This window comes from Macrotis lagotis, chromosome 2 (genome assembly GCF_037893015.1).
Source record: "Macrotis lagotis isolate mMagLag1 chromosome 2, bilby.v1.9.chrom.fasta, whole genome shotgun sequence".
Lineage (NCBI taxonomy): Eukaryota > Metazoa > Chordata > Mammalia > Peramelemorphia > Peramelidae > Macrotis > Macrotis lagotis.
In genome coordinates this window covers 255,704,919-255,709,915 of record NC_133659.1, presented here as the reverse complement: position 1 = coordinate 255,709,915, position 4,997 = coordinate 255,704,919, and the positions used below count along the sequence as shown (strand labels likewise).

General features: G+C 37.2%; 1 long non-coding RNA gene across 1 annotated transcript in view; it reads left to right on the top strand.

Annotated features, from left to right (window-relative positions):
- The window catches only part of LOC141511634 (uncharacterized), an 8,239-nt gene extending 3,624 nt beyond the window's left edge, over positions 1-4,615 (top strand). The window contains exon 3 of the long non-coding RNA XR_012475357.1: positions 3,256-4,615. This is a non-coding gene — a long non-coding RNA (uncharacterized LOC141511634). The remainder of the gene's footprint in view (positions 1-3,255) is intronic.
- The last annotated feature ends 382 nt before the right edge of the window (positions 4,616-4,997 follow it).

Below are 4,997 nucleotides of genomic sequence, written 5' to 3'. Positions count from 1 at the left end.
GCATGAAGACAGAAGGTTTGAGCAGGTTTGACTTTGTATACCACAGATGGATTTTGGGAAATTTTGTTAAAGTGGCTTACAAATCATTGTAAGAGGAGAAGAAAGTGGTTGTGCAGTGGCCCCCTCCACGTGGAAATCAGCCCCTCCCTCACTGAGGGGGAAGGGAGGGGGTTTCTTAAAGAGAAAAGCTGTGGTTTTGGGAGAGTTTAGAAGAGTTTAAGAGAAGAAAGAACCTTTAAGGGGAAGATTGAGAAGTTTTAGGAGGAAAGATTTTTTTTTATCCTTACGAGTGTCTGGAAAGATTCCATGCTTTCTCCCTGGGTTGGGGAAGGGGTGGTGGGTTGGACATGTGATGGTCCACCTGAGAGCCTGCCCAGCCAGTGGAGGCAGAGGGGATAGACAGGAGAGAAACCTTTAAGGGAAAGAGATCCTTCCATAGGTGGGATATGTGATTGAGGAAAAAAAATATATATCTAAGATCCAGGGGTTAAGAGATTCCTTTATTGAAAGGAAATCACATTTAATGAATATCTGCTGGCCATGTGGCCTGAGTGATGACTTTCATTGTTTCAAAGTTTCTGAACTAGAGTTTTGGAAAGCACTCTGAGGATTTTTAAAAAAGGGATACTAGTGTTGTAACATTCTGACAATTTGTACAGAATGGGAGGAATTTAAGAACCAAGATTGTTAAATTAGTTTGAGATTAAACTGTTTTAACACTATTGTAACTTTTGCAAGGAGTTTGGGATTTTAAAACTCTATTGTAACACCTTTGGGTTAAGAAAAGTGGTACTAGGTTAACTAAGAAGAGAAATAAATAGGTTATCAGGGATGTTTACTGATTTCTTTTGGGAAAAAAAATTCTAATTGGTTTTAATGTTGAATAATGCTAACAATTGTATTTTTATTTTGGATAGAGCTTTTGGAATGTGAGTGTTGGATTTTCTGTATAAGGTACTTTAAAGTTTTTTTTTTTTTTTATCAAATTTAACTGTTGGGATGTTAGTTGAGTTGTAATTACATTGGGGTTTTAAATGTGTCATATGTATGAGATTGGATTCTGAGAATTTGGGTAGAGAGTCAAAAGTGTAAAAAACATGGGATATTCATTTTGCTCTTGTTCTAAGGGAAATGAGATGTTTAAATAAGAATCTTAATGTTTAATGTATATGAACAATGCATGTTTAATTTTAAAGAAGTCAAGAATGTGGACTTCTCTCTTACTGAAGACAGCTGATTAGGGCTCTCAACAAATTGCAGTGGTGGGCCTTATTGTAAGGTAACTTAGTGATGAATAAGATGTTTTAATCAATTATGTGAGTCTTTTGTAACCGCAAGGATTATATTTGCAATATTTAGCTATCTATTGTGAATATGTTATTTAAATACTGTAATTTTAAAGCCTGGGATTAAGGTGATTGCTTTGAAGGGCAATAAGGAAAATCTGAAAAAGTATGACCTTTTCTAGCATAGATCTGTGAGTTCATGAATAATGTAATATTGGAAGGATTGATTTAAAAAAAATCTAGTAATTTGTGTGTTACTCTGCTACTCTTATTGCTGTTCTGTTGTAATGAAATGAATAACCCATGTTGGAAATTTAAAGCTGCCGAAGTTGTTTTAATGGTTTTAAAGAATTCTGAAAAGTAATTTTTATGTTAGGGGACAGCTGGGTGTCACAGTGGTTAGAGAGCTGGCCCTGGAGTCAGGAAACCTGAGTTCAGAGCAGGCCTCAGATACTTAGTGATTGTCTGGCTGTATGACCTTGGGCAAGTCACTTAACCCCAATTGCCTTGCCAAAACAAAAATAATCATTTGTATGCTGAGGATGGCTAGTAGGTAAACAAGTTTATAACTTATAGAAGTTTCTAGCTGTCTATGTGAATTGGGAATATTTTGGATCTATATATGTATATTCCAAAGCAGTGGTTGTTTGCTTTGAAGTAAAAGCACTATATAATGTAGGAAAGAGAAACACAAGATAATTTGATATTTCTCTATGCAATCTCCTGGACAAAGGAGGCATTTACTTGTTGTAAGATACAACAGACTAGAAGGAGGTTTCTCTAACCAAGGGGAATCTGATATACCATCTTTATATACAGATGGAGTAGACATGATTTCAGACAAAGGGATGTCTCTAGTAAGAGGTAGGACACAGGCCTGCAGGGCCAGTCACAGTTAGAATATCTGGTTTTAGGCAAAGACCCAGGGAGGATACTCAGAGCTTTAGGTAGGGGTTTCATTAATTGGGACTCCATTAAGATTATAATTGGAATTTAGTGAATTGTATTCACTGGAAGTTCTAACTAGGTAAAAGAATTATTTTAGATCACAGGATTTTTAATTGATTTTCTCTTATGTCAGATACCAGTATGGTCCACAAAAAAGAAATGCTACTGGGTAAATGTTATGTTCTTGGATCCAAGAAGTCAGTGGGTCAATGATGTCAGGTGACAGGGATGGGCAGCCGAAGGGGCGACTTCTCAGTATGGCTGAGGTTGGACCCCTTTGACTTGATTTCCCCAAAATGACATTTCGATAATATCTCACCTGGAAGAATAAATCTGGCTTAAGACATTTGACTTACCCACATGACCTGCCTGGACACTGACATTCAATACTTATTTCTGTAAAGGAATTTTCCTTTAATGTCCTGGATCTTTATTAGTTAGTTACTAAGCAAACCAAAAAGGTTTTAGGTGAATTGGATCTAATAACCAGAGATAGGTTAGGTGTCTGGCTCTGACACCTGCTATCAGCTACATGCTAAGGTAGGAATTAAGTTTGCTTAGTTTTTGTTTTAGAGGGGATATTTAGGTAAGGATAAGAATGGGAAATTTTTAGGATAATTACAGTTTCAAATTCTAGTTTAAGGAAAGGAATGTGAGTTAGATAAGTACACCAGGAAAAGGAAAATATGGGAATATTTGGAAAAAAAATAATTTTGGTTAAGGATGTTAGAGTCATTGTAATGGGAACAAAGGTTAAAATTGTTTTATTTTAAACCAGATGCTGGGTACTCTTAGAACAAAGATGACTGTTGAATGTATATGTTACAAGCTTGTGAGTTTGCTCATGTAGTAAAATACTAATGGAAGTTAAAAGTGTTAAAAGTGAAGTATGTGTGTGTGTCAATATAGCAGTAAGGCAAAATGTAAATTGTAATAAGCTCCAGAATCTCATTGTTTTGTGATGGAAGAGATGCGTTTTGAACTGAATTAAGATGTTAAGCAGTTTTTTTTTTTTTACCAGAAGACAAGCAGTCACCAGAGCTGGAGAGGATTTTTTGGAATAGATTCAGAGGATGCTGAAAGACATTTGGATGCCCCCAAGGGAGAAGAGAAGGAGAAGAGAGGAGAGACACTGAATCAGTTCCATCTCTACCATCTCTCACCTATGTGTACATTGTTTATCTGTAACTTCCCCTTGACTCCGTAAGGATGGCACCCCTACTTATGCCCTTCTCCTTATGGAAAGGAAGAGGGGAGGCAGGGTAAAAATGTTCTCCATTGAGAGAGAAAGAGAGATTAGTGGGTGGCAGTACCCCTGGGTCTGACCTAGATTCTCAGTCCCTGATCAGAGGTGCACAGTGGCACAGGATTCTGATCCAGAGGAGAGAAACACCAGTGGCATATGACTGAGTCAGTTCAGGGTGACTATTGTTTATAACTTGACTGGCCAGGATATTTACTTGGGAGGTAGAATATGTCTGAATATGTCCAGAAGCGGGGTGCATATATTCTGAATTGTACATCTTAGAGATAGGTGGCCTCAGACTCATGTGAGATTAATGATGGTACCTGGATCCTTTGTAAAGATGTGCAAACTGGGGCATTTATTAAGGGAAACTGATTATGAGTTAGTATGGACTTGCAAGGAAAGTGTGGAAATGGCCATTTGCAAAAAAAAATAATTTTGTTTTTTAGGTTTTTGCAAGGCAAATGGGGTTAAATGGCTTGCCCAAGGCCACACAACTAGGTAATTAAGTGTCTGTGACCAGATTTGAACCCAGATGCTCCTGACTACAGGGACAGTGCTTTATCCACTGAGCCACGTAGCCTCCCCTAAGAAAAGTAATTTAAGGAACATCACTGAGGGGTCCAGCCTCTGTGGGGTTCTTGGAACCTGACAGGAGGGATAGAGTCAGCTAAATGAGTTGAGTCAACAAGTGGGTATAGGCAGGAGCAGGTTGACTGTCAGCTGCTTGGATTTATTTTTATAGTTTCAGAATCATTTATGTTTCAAGCAAGCAAGCAAGCTGAGATCATTTCCTTGGTTACAAGAGTATACAATTTTCATCATCAACCATATAGTTCATATGGTTACAAGTTTTAATCATGTGATTACAAGTTTAAGTAATAATCATACAGTTAATTAATTTCTTATCCCTACTCAGACCAGGATGACCTTAACCTGTCTGTTACCATATTTATTACTACATTGTATAATTGTTAATTCATTTAGGGTTATTAATTAAGCAATTCTTTTAATGGAAAGTTTTTAAATATTTTTTGTGTAGGTAATGTTTTTTGATACACTTCCTTAACAGTCTGTAGTGAGGGTCTTTATTTTTGTCCACCCATCCGTTAACTCTGACAACAACCAATTTTTCTTTCTGGCCTAGTTGGTAGAAGCCACGGTTTCTGTGACGTTTTTGTTCTTTCCCGTGAAACTAAGGTCTGCTGGAGTTCACATATCGGTCACCTATACTAACTATTTTCTCACCATCTTTTTCATATATTCCTGTGTATGGTAAGGGGGGCAAAAACTATTAATTTCCTTGGAATTCTATCTTACTCATCTTGTATCTGTTTTCCCTGTATATATTCTGGCATCTCCTTGGAATTCCCAGTGTTGGGTTTTCCAGAGATTTCATAATGTTGAAGCCTTTTGTATGCCTCAGGGAGAGGCAGTCCTGTTAAATTTAGACAGAGTTTACAATCTGTTTTATTCAAGGAATTTTTCTGAAATCCTTCCTTTATAGTCTTTCCACT